This window comes from Cnephaeus nilssonii (assembly GCF_951640355.1).
Source record: "Cnephaeus nilssonii genome assembly, chromosome: 1".
In the NCBI taxonomy this organism is placed as follows: domain Eukaryota; kingdom Metazoa; phylum Chordata; class Mammalia; order Chiroptera; family Vespertilionidae; genus Cnephaeus; species Cnephaeus nilssonii.
In genome coordinates, this window is record NC_137072.1 from 106,635,956 (window position 1) to 106,651,375 (window position 15,420).

Sequence of the window (15,420 nt, forward strand, 5' to 3'; positions counted from 1 at the left end):
AGACAGAGGAACAGAGACAGAGAGACAGTTATTTTTAAATTTTCAGCAAGGGAAAATTTGAACCTAACATAAGAAAGGAGGCACATGTCAAATGCTAAGCAATATTTAAGCTTATTTAATCTACATGTTTATAGACAATAGGTCGACATGCTATTGTATATAGACTGCCTCATCTAGAAAACACATTCGTGCATTTCTGAAATGTGGAATTTAAAGATCACAGCACTTAATTGAAGCAGAGTTGAAGGTCGTTGCCATCCAGGACTGGAAAGATTGCTGGAGGCCTTCGAGAGGACCAAAACCATCCTGCTCATTTCAGCAAACTGTGTCCCCCCACCCCCCTTTGTTTCCTAAATGGGCAATTTAGTGGGAATTAGCATATAAAGTTCATGAATGATGAGATGGTGGATGTGATGTTGACTGTTTTCACTCAAATAAAACTAAAGAGACAGTTAAATGTAAGGGTATAGTACTATTTTCTTTTCCAAATGTGATTTATAAACCTTTTTTCTGACATGTGCAAAGTCATTCAAAGTTATTTGTTAGAAGATTTTTTAAACTGTAAGTTGTGCTAAAGTTAGGACAATGTGTGTGTGTGTGTGTATGTGTGTGTGTGTGTGAGAGAGAGAGAGAGAGAGAGAGAGAGAGAGAGAGAGAGAGAGAGAGAACGCTAAAATGAGAGGGATCTAAGAATATATTCTATAGTTAGTCCACTGATAATGGATTTCAGGCAGTAAGGCAATTGTCAAACTAAATATTTCTCATGTTTAAATATTGTCACTGATGCAGCCAAAGTCCCATGATTAACTATAGAATGCTAAGATCCTGGGAAAGCAAGAGAATATGAGGTTGTGTGGCAAGAATGAAAGAAGGCAAAAATACATTAAATTATAAGAATTTCAGGAGTTGGAGATAGAGGTCTTACCTAAGTTTTATGCTATTATTCCTTCTGTCTTTCTTGCTTGGATCTGTAGTAAGAAAACTTTGAACACAAGCGTTAAAAAGATGTGAAAAAAATATCATGGTCCACACTGAGAATGATTTAAAAGGTATGACAGTGTCACTGTCATGATATAATTTGAACTCTGCACAGTCAACAGTTTTAATCTGGGTTCCATGATTTTAACAGGTTTTCATTAGACAAGATCTCAAGTGAAATTTTAAGCCTAAATAATCAGCTCAGATGAAGACATATAAGTCTTTTACATAGGATTTGTTATAAGAATTTGAGTTTGAAATAAAAGAAACATTAATATACTCTTCATTTTCTAGATTTATTTTCTAAACATTAAACCAGGATTTACAAATATTGTAAATTTATAAATCTCAGATAAATCAATCAATTATACTTGCATATACTTTTTTAATAACCAAAAAGTATTGATTAGATTTCATATCCAATCCATATGTTTTGTCAAATGTAATCCTTCTGGAGCAAAAATCTTTGTTAATGTGGTGTGTGTGTGTGTGTGTGTGTGTGTGTGTGTGTGTAGTGAATACTTAATGTGGAGTTCATTGCCTTTTACATGTTGAAACTGCACATTACACTACAAGTTTGCAGGATCATGGGAGTTTGGCAAAAAATGAGTAAATCATATCCCAGTTCATAGCCCCTTTGTGCACTGAGCTGGTTGCCTTTCGCCTTTAAATTCTGGCAGCTTCTTGAACATGTATAGGAGCTCAGGTCAGATTAGCAACAGGTGAGTCTTGATGATCCTGGAGGACTTGTTCCTGGAGAACTAGCTGCAAGGCAGCCTCCTGGTTAAATTGATTTCTGCAGGCGCTACTCTGCCTTTGAGCCACGGAAGGGGTGTTGGCCTTCATCACTCCTCCATGGTAGAAGGTCCTTTTTGCTGTTCGGGTTGAATATCTTAAACCACGGGACTTAGAGGGCATACCAAGAACTGTGTCTGTGTCCAGGCTGCCCAGCAGAAGTAATTCCATGAAGGAGCCGACTCTCCAGCAAGGCGAACCACTTTCAGGAGGTATGTGTGTCTCTCTTTTAAAATAACTAAGTAACTAAGGCTTGGGGAGGTTTTTTAAGATGAAGTTGCTGGATGTCAAGCTAATGAATGGTAGATTTCAGAAACGAACAACCAGGTCTTTTGACTCCCAGACCAGTTCTTTCACCCATTCATACCTAAAGTTAAGGTGATAAAAGTTAAGTGAAATTGTGCCCCGATAGTTTCCGATGGTCTCATAGAAGCATATGTTTCCAAGATAAACACAAAGACATAAACCGCTTTAGAAACGTTGGTGGCGTCGTGATTGATGCTTAAGAACAGTTTAGTTGGTTATATTTGCTGTTGTAGTTGCTGTAGCTCTTTGGTTTGCTTCCTTTGTGTTGGTGTTTATGAAAGAATCCAATATTTGGGACATTGTATATGAACTTGAATTTCTGATTATCTCAAATTGTACCAAGTTGTAAATTTTACTGTTTGTGTTTCTGGATACTTTTTTTTCACAAAATTTTTGAGGAAAAAGCCTGTTTTGTGAATATTCATTGGAGAGAGAGAGAGCAAGAGAACAAGAGAGAAAAGTTGAGAAACAGGCTAACATATCACTTGGGAGATAAATCAGCTTTTTAAAGTAATAGTTACATTGATCAACTCTGAAATCAAAGTGTCTTTGCATACATTATAATGTTCAATGTCAAAATAACTATTTTCGTCGTTGTGAGAAGATTTCTGGAAATGAAATGGCTCCATTACTTTGTATGTATGTTTGTAGAATCCCTCTTTGTCCTCAAAGATATGAGTCTTTCTATTTCATCTGAAGTATTTCTTACTCTATAAAAAATTTATATCTCATATACTTGTCAAACAAATATAATTCTGAAATGTCTATGAAGAGAAAATGGATTTTATTCGAGTTTTTTGGCCAGTGATTTGATTTTTTAGAGTATATTATTGATGTTATCACATAGTTCCATTAGTTGTGAATCATTATCAATGCTTCTATAATATTTTAACTTTGGAATGATATATGGCGATGATATTGTAATAAAGAAGATTATAATATCCTGTGGCCTTATAAGTGAGCCAGTCCCCAATGGGCACAGTGATTTTATTGCTCGAGCAGCAAAGAAAATGGATTGCAGGACACACCTGCGCATCATTGTGTGAGGTAGAGCTGTCTCTACTTTCCTAGCACACCCACCATTCAAGTCTGCCATTGCTCATCGGCACCGTTGTTTTTCTGAGAAGCTAACTCCCAACACCTGGATTTGGTGCCCATAGGCTGTGCCTTCAAATGGTTGTAACAAGAGACTAAGAAGTGGAAAAATATAGAGTCCATCCAGGGGCTTATCAATTTACATCTCGCCCAGTTGTCTTTCTGTTTACTAGTTACCCCCGATGAATCAGTTAAATGTATCAGGGTATCCCACTGCTGATCATGACCTTGCCTATTTATCCACAAATCCATTGGTTTATTTGGTTGCTTATTTAAATGATGTAGTTATTTATATATCTGGTTCAATAGAAATGTCAGATAAATTATGAGAAAAAAATGTAAGTTATAATAAAACATAACCTGAAAAAGGGGGACAAGAGAATATTCGAAAGGGAAGTAACACTAACAGAAAAGTGTGTACAGCCTAGCCCCGTGGTCAGCACACTGCGGCTCACGAGCCACATGCGGCTCTTTGGCCCCTTGAGTGTGGCTCTTCCACAAAATACCACGGCCTGGGCGAGTCTATTTTGAAGAAGTGGCGTTAGAAGAAGTTTAAGTTTAAAAAATTTGGCTCTCAAAAGAAATTTCAATCGTCGTACTGTTGATATTTGGCTCTGTTGACTAATGAGTTTGCCGACCACGGGTCTAGCCAGTTTGCTCAGCGGTTCGGCCTGTGGACTGAAGGGTTGTAGTTTCAATTCCTGTCAAGGACACATATCTCAGATGCAGACTCGACCCCTGGCCCCAGTAGGGAGCATGCAAGAGGCAATCAATTGATGTGTCTCTCTCACATAGATGTTTCTCTCTCTGTGTCTCTCCTCCTCCGTTCCCCTCTCTCTAAAAATCAGTAGAAAATATCCTTGGGTACGGATTAACCAACCCGCCCCCCCCACCCCCCCCAAAAAAAAAGGACAGTGACAGTGTGTGCAGCACAGTGCGAGTCCTTGAGCTGTTCTAAGGGCAGAGGTGTACATTTTGCTCCGGTATATGTGCTAGCCAAAGACAAAGGCATAGCCCAATAGGAAAAAAAAAAATAGTAGTAATTCCTTGGGGATAACACAAGGTATTCCTAAAATTTAATCCAAGGAATATTCTTTGATATTAACTTCATGTCGTCCTCCTGTCGTCCAGTGGTCGGCAAACTGCGGCTCGCGAGCCACATGTGGCTTGCGAGCTGCGGTTTGCCGCTCTGTTGACTAATGAGTTTGCCGACCACTGGCCTATACCTTCAACTGCAGAGTTGAAAATTGTTTCTACTGATGTGAATTCCTGGTGAATTTTTTCTGCAAAATCTCACTTTCCTGCTAAACTTTTAAATCGGTAAATCTCGGTAGTCCCCTTCCCTCTCAAGTTTTGAAGCCAGGATTTTCTGAAAGGTTGTGGTAATTCAAGAATTATTTGCTGAGATGCTTCCGTGTGCCTCATTATAGTAGGCCCTGGAGACATAAAGGCTGTGATTGCTGCGCCAGAAGAGTTTTTATGTGTCCGTACAGTTTCCTTCCTGCTGTGGCTCGGCAAAGTAGTCACCAAAGGAGAAAAGTCATGGAGCATCACGCCGGCGAGTTTTCATGGTCCAGACCTGGCTTCCGCCACTTCCACCAGCGTCCACAGTCGCCATTTATTCACAAGGCCTCACCTGACTGCAAGGGTCCCTGAGATGTGTTGTCTTGTCTTGATGTGTGCCCAGGAGGAAGAACAGAGATGATTGGTCCAGAGCTTGCCAATCTCTGCCGCACTTGGCATATGCCATCTGCATTTGAACTGTCCTGCCTATGATCATGCTTTTCTCTTATAAGCCTCACTCTGCTTTAAATTGGGGCTTAGGGTGATAAGAAGATTCCCCCTCCCCACTTCTAGGCTTTTGTACCTGCTCTTCTTCTGCTTTGAATCATTTTCCTGGGTAACCTTAGGTCTCTACTCAATTGGCACCTCTTCACAGAGGCGTGTTCTTAAAATTCCAAGTTGAGCAAACTCCTCACCCATTAAGACACATACTAACACACACCCTAATTTTTCTTCATTCTAAATGTATATGTAAAGCTTAAAGAACATGGCAAGCTCAATAAAGGCTAGTTTCTTCCATTAGCTTATAAGGGTAAGCTGACATTTATGCTAAAAATATGTTTTAGGTTAAGTAAAAACATCTTCTTACAAGGAGCTTTTCATAAAATAGGCTCCTGTTGAATTCTTATTGTTTTTCAGAATGACTTTTCAAATGAATTTATTTGTTAGAAATTCTAGTTCCTAAATCCCGGGCTGACCAGCAGACCCCAAGGGACGGATGAATGATTACTCTGACACACGTTTCTGTGAAAGAGAGGGCTGAGGGACTGCCTGGCTAAAGGAACCAGACAGCCCCGTTCACCTGCCTCCTTAGGCTTTTATTGTAACAACAGCTTGAACTAAAATTAACGATTAGATACTATCAGTAGGGTAAGCATCCTTGAGAAGACACATGCGTCTGCAGTGTCCTTTAAGCAAGGACATCTGAAGACAGCATAAAGATTCCAGTAAATACCCGGGGCTCAGATTTGTTTGGAAAAGTCAAGGCAGAGTAAATAAATATGATGCATTAGCTGATTTCTCTCCTACCAAATTCCCATTCTGGAAGAAATCTCTGCTGCTATTCAATCTTTATTTCATCAAGTAAGGAATACAGTCAAGTTAATGCTACGCACCTCTTACAAATAAGCTGGCAGAAGCCCAGGGAGGTAATGACTTTCCCAGTGTTACAAACCAAACCTGTAAGTTCATCAGAATGAATATACTTCAAAAGTTCTCTGTTAAGAGCATTACCTACGTAAATAAAATTAAAAATATCTTTCAGCCCTAGCCGGTTTGGCTCAGTGGATAGAGCGTTGGCCTGCGGACTAAAGGGTCCCAGGTTTGATTCTGGCCAAAGGCACATGCCTGGGTTGTGGGCTTGATCCCACCCCCACCCCCCCAGTAGGGGATGTGCAGGAGGCAGCCAATCAATGATTCTCTCTCATCATTGATGTTTCTATCTCTTTAGCTCTCTCCCTTCCTCTCTGAAATCAATAAAAATATATCTAAAAATATCTTTTAAAAACAAAACAAAAACATTTCCATGTATTTTATACCCTCTAATATTTCACATAGGATTATGCAAAAGTTAAATTAAGTATTTGAAAAATAAACTGTAGTGATCCAAGAAATGGAAAGTCTCACTAAACCTATCGAAGTTCACTTTTTTTCCCAATTAGTCTGGAAGGCTGTGTCAAAATCTCAGTGTTTATACAGTTCAGCTTATTCTATGGACAGTTTGGGAATTCAAGCTCACAGTGACAAAAGTGGCTCATGTTCTGAGTACAGAAATCTAGTGACATCTTTAGAGGACAACCTCGAAATATTTACCCTCCACTCCTTTGCATCACCAAAAGCAATTCCCAAAGATGAAATTGTCTGCAGAAAAGGGTAATGCAGTTAAATGTATTAGGGATGCACAGAGAAATTAGAGTGCAATTGAAATGCTTAATAATATAATTCCCTAGCTATACCCTCCTGAAAAATGAAGATGTAAGATGCTAGTGAGCTACTAGTTAATAGGACTGTGGAATAATAGGATTAATGAAATGCCATAATATGATTTATTTTCATCCTGGATTTTAGTCATTGCAAATGTGCTACTGAATTACCTATGATTGCAGCAATAACGGTTTTTTAAAAAGTCATTGGAAAAAATCAACATGCCAAGGGCCTACCTTCTTAATCAACTGGAAAGGCATTGATTTAGTGCTGGAGGGAGAGTTGTTTTTTTATCTCTCTTCATAACCCCTCAGTGTCTGGCATTGTCTCCTTCTCTTTGTTCTGTTTATTCAACATGTACCTAGTTAACGCTTGTTGCCAAGCACAGTGCCAAGTGCTGATGATCAAAAGGAACCTAGACATGGTTCTTGGCCGTACAGAATTCATGCTCTAGCTCACAAACTTATAAGCAAACTAGAGGCCCGGTGCACGAAATTCGTGCACGGAGGGGGGGGTGTCCCTCAGCCCAGCCTGTACCCTCTCCAATCTGGGACCCCTCGAGGGATGTCCGACTGCCCATTTAGGCCCGATCCCACTGGGATCGGGCCTAAATGGGCAGTTGGTTATCCCTCTCAAAATCCAGGACTGTTGGCTCCCAACTGCTTGCCTGCCTGCCTTCCTGATTGCCCCTAACCGCTTCTGCCTGCCAGCCTGATCACCCCCTAACCACTCTGCTGCCAGCCTGATTGATGCCTAATTGCTCCCCTGCCAGCCTGTTTGCCCCCAACTTCCCTCCTCTGCCGGCCGGTCACCCCTAACTGCCCTCCCCTGCAGGGTTGATCGCCTCCAACTTCCCTCCCTTGCAGGCCGGGTGCCTCCCAACTGCCCTCCCCTGCTGGCCATCTTGTGGTGGCCATCTTGTGTCCACATGGGGGCAGGATCTTTGACCACATGGGGGCAGACATATTGTGTGTTGGATTGATGGTCAATCTGCATATTACTCTTTTATTAGATAGGTTAGAGGCCTGGTGCAGGAGTGGGGGCCAGCTGGTTTGCCCTGAAGGGTGTCCCGGATCAGGTGGGGGTTCCCTTGGGGCATGGGGCAGCCTGAGCAAGGGGCCTGTGGTGGTTTGCAGGCCGGCCACGCCCCCTGGCAACCCAAGCGGAGGCACTGGTATCTGGAATTTATTTTCCTTCTACAATTGAAACTTTGTAGCCTGGAGCGGAGCCAAGCCTCCTGCATGCTCCACCAGCAGCCATTTCTGTTTGAGTTAATTCACCTTCTATAATTAAAACTTTGTAGCCTTAAGCAGAGGCCTGAGCCCGGCCAGGGTGTGCGGAAAGCTTTGCTTTCTCCGTTATCGCGGGCAACCCTGGCCTGGTCTCTCCAGCTCCATGGCTGCCGCCATTCTGTTTGAATTTGTTTACCTTCTATAATTGAAACTTTGTAGCTTGAGTGGAGGCTTAGGCCTGTCAAGGGCAGGTGGAAAGCTTGTTTCCCTCTGTTGCCTAGGAAACCTTGCTCTCGGTGGCTGTAGCCATCTTGGTTCGGTTTATTTGCATACTCGCCCTGATTGGCTGGTGGGCGTGGCTTGGGCTGGTGGGCGTGGCTTGGTGTAGTGGAGGTATGGTCAATTTGCATATTTGTCTATTATTATATAGGATAATTACAATATTTGATGAGAACTCTAAGAGTATGAACATCTATTGTGAGCTATAGATGAGGAACTCCTATCTAGGAGCCTCTGACAGCTTCTTGGGGAAGACAGCTGTGGGGTGGATGCTGAAGGACATTATTCCATGCTTAAATTTAGCCAAATGCTCTTGATTTCTTTTCTTTTTATAAATTAAATTTAATGGGTGATTTTGTTCAACACGAAAATATAGGTTTCAGGTGTAGGTTTCTATGTTACAAAATCTGTATATTGTACCATGTGCCTACCACCCAATGTTTAATTTAATTTCTTAATTCATTCATACTTAGATTCCTTCTCACAGGATTTACATAAAATTCCTGAGCTAAAGTACTGATCAAACCCTGTGCCCCAATATTATTAATTCTTTTCTTGGATCCTGAGATCCCAACACTTTGGCTTTACATCTTTATTTTTAGTGTGTCTCCTAGCCTCTGTTTAGCTGGTCATTGGGTTTTTTGTTTTGTTTTTTTTTCTTCTTCTTTTCTCTGCTATCTGGAATGTGTATTCTCCTGGTATGAGTTAATTTGCCCACTACCAATATTCATGCTCATTGCATATTTCCTAATCCCTGATTCTCTGTGGCTGATTTATTGGTTTTATTTTACTCTTAAAATATATCTTATCAAAATAGCATTAGTTAAAATACAATCTTCCATGTTTTCTATAAGATTTCTTGGGTCTACACTTGCCTTTAATAGAGTTTCTTTATCATTTTGCCTCATCTAACTTGTCTTAACAGTCACATTCATCTCTCCTCTTTCCTCACACAATTTCTTCCAGGTTCAAGAAAATCCAAAGTTGGCAATGAAATGTAGTTGAAAAATAAATGGGCTGTTTCTCATGGTGGTGTGGGGTAATGGTTCTGATATCCCTATATATACATATGAAATTGAGTAATTGCATAAGTAGATGGTGGATAGAAGAGCAATGTTCTCACTTTTGAGTGGGAGGTTATAGATAAGCAAAGGGAGGAAGGTAGATAAATCCATATGATAATGGATCAGAGTCAGCTATATCAGTATGAACTTCTGTTCAACTTAATACAGGTAGAGGTAAGCACATATAGAAATATCTGTAAATATGGATATACACAGGTTAATATATAGGCACATAATCCTTTGCTTTGTGAGCTGAGACAGTCTAAAGTTAATGTTACATGTGTAGCAACAAGTACTCCTAGATTTTGGTTATTATATCATTTTTCAATAAAAGCAACCAGAGCTCTTTTAAGGAATGGTTAATTCTAAGACAGAGGCAGAACATATACAATGTGAGCCTGGATCATCTTATGCTAGAAAGTAAGCAAAATTAAAAACAAAATACCAAAGATGATGCCACAGAGACACAGAAGCCAACTGAATTATCTTCCAATGGCCAAACTGGAAATAATTTGAGCAACAAAATAATTTGCTATTTTTTGTTGTTGTGAATGGTCATCCAAGGAATTTTCCCATTGATTTTTAGAGAGAGTGAAAGGGAAGGAGAGAGACAGAGAGAAACATTGATGTGGATGTGGTATATATACATCCATTGGTTGTCTCCCACACGTGCCCTAATGGGATCAAGCCTGCACCGAGGTACCTCCCCTTTAACGGAATCAAACACATGACCCTTCAGGCTACAGGCCAATGCTCTATCCACTGAGCCAAACCAGCCAAGGACTTATAAAATACATATCCATAACTCCACGCTAAATTAAATAAGTGATTGAATAAGTTAATAAAAATTAGACACATCTTTATGCAGAAAATTTTCAAAAAATTTTTGTAGATTCTCTGTCCTCACAGAGATGGACCATAGCCCTCATTCCTTAAGTGTGGGCTGTACATGGTGGCTTCCTTCCACACAGCACGGTATGAAAAGGGTGGGAAAGAGTAAAATTACAATGAAGAAACCTAACAAACTCTACCTCAGCTAGGTGATCAAGGTTAGCACCAACAGAGATACATCACGTTGATACACCATGTGCCCTTTATATTATACTAGAGGCTCTATGCACGAAATTTGTGCAAGAGTAGGCCTTCCTTCCTCCAGCTGCTGGCACCAGCTTCCCTCTGGCACCTGGGACCCGGGCTTCCCTCACAGCCCTGGGTTTGTCTGGTAGGTCGTCCGGAAGGATGTCTGGAAGGACATCTGGTCTAATTAGCATATTATTCTTTTATTATCCTAGATGAGATAAAAAATTGCATTTTACCTCTGCGGTGCTCCTCCAAAGGAAACTATATGACCCCCTGTCTATTCAAGAAAAAAATATATATAACAAATCCCAGTTAAGAGACATTGTATAAAATACCTGTCTCCAACTTCTCAAAACAGAAAGGTACCAAAATAAAGGAAAATCTGAGGAACAGTCACCGCCAGGAGGAACTTTATAGACATGACAACAAAATCTAATTGGTGTCCTGTATGGAGCACTGGAATGGAAAGGACTTCACAGAAGAAGTAAAGATTTTATCAAGTGTTGACTTTAGTTAATAGATATGTATTATTCTTGAAACCAAGGAAGGTGTTAATAATAATAGGGTAAATTGTAAGGGGGAATATGGGAATTTTTATAACTACTATCTTTACAATTTTATATAACTATAAAGCTATTCTAACATGAAAAGAACTTTAAAAAGAAAAAAGAAAAATAGCCCTAGCCAGTTTGGATCATTAGAGAGAGTGTCGGCCTATGGACTGAAAGGTCCTGGGTTCCATTCTGGTCAGGGCATGTGCCCAGGTTGCAGGCTTGATCCCCAGCAGGGGGCATGCAGGAGGCAGCCAATCAAGGATTCTCTCTCATCATTGATATTTCTATCTCTCTCTCCCTCTCCCTTCCTCTCTGAATTCAATAAAAATATATTTAAAAAAATGAAAAAATAATACAATTGTTTCCAGATAGAAAAAAAAACATATAAATAATACAGTGGATAGAAAACAATGAGAGGAAAGTAAAGTTAAGGTGAATATCTAGAATGAGAGTTTGGCTGACATAATTGAGAAGTAATGCCTTTATTCTTTAGATACTTTGAGAAGTATTTGTCAAAGCAAAGTAGAGTTTTTAAGAAAACATTTTTCTAATTAGTCTTCAAATTTTTTAGTACTCAGTTAATAAATTAGGTAGAGCTAGAATTACACAAAATACAAATATGATTTTGTGATGAATTCTATTTTTTTTTATCTTGAGGGATAGAGAGATAAAAAACTAAAAACTCTTAAAATACATTCCTTACGTCTTATTGTCTGTGTTCTGAGCATCTCTCAATGTAGCTATTCAGCTTTTATTTTTGAAGTTTCTTTTGAATTGTGGAATTATTAAGTTTGTGTCCTCTTTCATGCCTGAAGCATACTCCCAGGCCTCCACACTGCCTGTAGCCCTCAGCCACCATTGTGAGGAGCTGAATAATTCACCATAAAAAAGAGAAGGCGCACACGAGGTCCTCCCACTGCTGAAATGTCCAGTAGATTCTTAGTAATGGCCAAGAAGCCTGAAAGCTCATTTAAACTAAAGAAAAGTCAATAGCTGTAGCTCGCTTCTGCTGCTCCATTTCCAGAAAGCAGCCCTGTGATGGCTGACTGTGAGGCACAGGCTTGGGGAAAATAGGCTGATTTTCCTGCAGTTCTTTCCATGAGTTTCCTCCCTGTATCACAAGGAAAAATTAATGAGGTGAAAACCTCCCCCCAGCCTGCCCCAGCTGTGTAAGGCAGCAGTGGGCTTTCTCCAAGGGGAACTTTTCACAAAACTAGGTGTTGGGCCCTAGCTGTTTTGGCTCAGTGGATAGAGCATTGGCCTGTGGACTGAAGTGTCGTGATTTGGATTCTGGTCAGGGGACATGCCTGGGTTGCAGGCTCCATCCCCAGTGGGGGGCATGCAGGAGGCAGCCGATCAATTACTCTCTCTCATCATTGATGTTTCTGTCTCTCTCCCTTCCTCTCTGAGATCTATAAAAATATATTTAAAACCAACAACAAAAAAAACTAGGGGTTGGGAGCAGGCCTGAACCAGACTTACCCTTCATTTCTTCCTCATCACGCAGTGGTTAAGTGGCTATTATGTGACTGCCATCACTATTTGTCTTGGATACTGGGGATTTAGGAATAATTAAGACTCAACCTTTGCTTTCAAAGAGGTGAAAGATATATGGAAAATGAGGCATTAAAGATTATGATGGACACCATAGGGTTTTGCAGCAAGGGCTACAAAAGCTGATGGCAAGGAGCCCATGATTCTGCTGAGGTTGGGAGAAAGGGTTTCACGGAGGACCTGATGTGCCTTTTACACTGAGCTTAAAATGACAAGTAACAGCTCAATGTCCTACAAGAGTAGAAAGGACACTCTTGGCTGAGGTAACAGAATCTACCAGAGCATAAAGTTGAGAGCTGATGTAAGGAATTGCATTGGGCAATTGCAAGTTGCAATTTCAAGATGCTAAGTGTGTGAATATAGGAAACCTGTATGGTGTGACATACTTGGGAGTAGGGTGTGGGAGGTCCTGGAAGGAGATAAACTTAGACTAGAGCCAGCCTATGGGTAGCATTCTGGGCCTTATTAGGAATGTTGGACATTAGCCCAGCCAGTATGGTTTAGTGGTTGAGCATTGACCTATGAACCAGGAGGTCATGGTTCATTCCCCGTCAAGGCACTTGTCCAGGTTGTAGGCTCGATCCCCGATAGGGGGCATGCAGGAGGCAGCGGAACAATGATTCTCTTATCATTAATCTCTCTCCCTCTCCCTTTCTGTCTGAAATCAATAAAAATATATTTTTTTAAAAAGAATGTTGAACATTAGGCAGTGAGGAGTAACAATGGTTTAAAGGAAGTAAGAGTGAGTGTCTAATCATTTTAAAAAACACAATGGTGTAATTATTTTACTTGTGAACACTTTTATTTGTTCTGCCACAAAGCTTAATGTTGCAGTATTTGTCTATAATGTTTAAGCGTCATTGCTGATGGGGGTGTTTTGCTAACTGTAAAGATTTTATAGCTGAGAACTGCCTCCTTGCTAATTACTGTGTGCTAAGACAAGGAAGACTGCCTTCAATTCTTCTTTACTTGCCCTGAAGTAAATGTTTGATAATATCGGTAAATCTTGCAGTTTGCCACCCAGTAGAAAATCTCTCTGCACCTTATTATTTATATATTCATGAAATATTTATTAAATCCTTACTTAGTCTGTGCCAGACCCTATGCGGGAACTATTTATGCAAAAATGAATCCGAAAAGTTCTTGTCCATAAGCAGGTTGCAGGCGGGAGGAGGGACCAGGTGAGTAAACGAATCAGCAGGGTGAAGAGTCACAGTTGTGCTGAGAGCAGTTTGTAGAAGGAATAATGGGAGGGTGGAGAAGGAAGAGGTCAGTTTTACTCGGTTGTATGTGCCAGAATTGGGTCAGCAAAAACCTTTAAGAGAAAGTGGCGGTTGAAATTAATCTTCAGTGCTAACCCCATGTTCATGAGGTAGATGGGGGAGGGCATTTCTGTAGGGTCTGTTGTATGTTAGCTCTTCAGGTGGGGAAGATTTAATGAGTTTAGGAACTCTAGAAGCACTGAGTACAATTGTACAGCTTATGTGTGGTACCATGCTGGAGGGTCAGTAGATGACTGCCCCTCCCTAACCCACGCCCCAGTGAGGCTGCGCAGTGTACAACCTATACAGCTTTCCATGGTAGACCCACCTATCGATATAGTATAAGTGTGTTACATAATTAGTTATATAATTAACTGTCTTGCTTTCCCTTGGTCATTACTATCCTAAGAGGGAATGAGAGATGACCAAATTAAAGGTTATTTCCCATGTCAAGATTTTAAGAGGAAAGCAGTGTCCATGGGGGCCAAAATAACTGTGGCATTTGCAATCAGAAGGGTAGCCATTTGGAGAGCCACCTGATTTTTATGCTCACTCCTTCAAACACTTGGAAAATATTATTTTCTTGCTAAATCTTGGACATGGTTTTGTTGTGTTTTGCTTTGTTACTTTCCCCCATTAAGGAGAACCTTACTATCTTATAGATAATTGTTTTTCTATGCAATATAGATTTTGTGGTAATAAAACAGAAGATTCTCTATTCTAAAAAGCACTATTTTCTGAGAAAGTGTGCTTTTAGGCACAAGAGAAACTGCCTTCATCCCCTGATTTATTATGTAGCTGCAAACAGGATGTAGTTATTCAGATTTTAGCTGGGATGGTTAAGCAAAGTGATATGTGCCAGATTGAGACACATCAAGAAGAGAACATCCTTGCAGATTTCAGAAGGTCAAGTCCTAGGTAGAAAGAGGACATAGACTCTCCACTGAGACAAGTGTTCCATCAACAATAACAAAAGACCAAATAAATAAACAATGAAAACAACCTAGGACCCTGAGTCTGCCACTGTTAATTTAAAATGTTTCAAAAATAAAAAGTTAACCAGATTACTGGATGAAAGAAACAAGACACGTCAAAAAGTAACAATAAAAGAAAAAAAGAAATCAAACTCCACTTACAAAAAAAGGAGAGTGCAAAGGTTTTTCTAAGAAATAATAATAGGATTTGTGTTGAAAGGTATGCGGATAAGTTGTCAGATTTATTCCAAAAGGCAAGGAACATCAAGGACATGTTTGGTTTAATGGGTTTGTTTTAGAATAACATTCCCAAAAGGGAAAGGTAAGGAAAGAAAATGTGAATGAAGATTATAATGAATTGCACAGGAAAATACCTCCAGTTTTGTATTCTTTGGGCTAAAATTTTTCACTGTTATTGTGACACTGGGGGAACATGTGTGACTGGCTTGGAGTCGGGAAAATGAGTCCCCAGTGGGGTGTACACACGTTTCATACACACCATAGTATAGGAAATTAAGTACAACATGCATTTACTAATATGTTTTATAGAAGCTGGTGAGAACTAATAGAATGACTTTTCAAATAGCACAGCCTCTTCTTCTTAGCATAAGTGAGCAGGTTTTGAGTGTCAAAGAAAGCCATATAAGTGCTCACGTTAGTCCACAGCAATGCTGCTGGCTTGTCTTGTGACATGTGTCAGTCACCTGTGGAATCACAGTCCTCGGAATACAAGGATTGGTTGGAATACTGTCGACTGGAAT

The 15,420-nt window shown here is 40.2% G+C and overlaps 1 protein-coding gene across 3 annotated transcripts in view; it reads left to right on the forward strand.

The window, feature by feature from the left end:
* Nucleotides 1-15,420, forward strand: part of KCNIP4 (potassium voltage-gated channel interacting protein 4) — a gene marked incomplete at both ends in the record, with an annotated part of 944,241 nt that overhangs the window by 364,410 nt on the left and 564,411 nt on the right. The gene's annotated exons all lie outside the window — the stretch shown is intronic.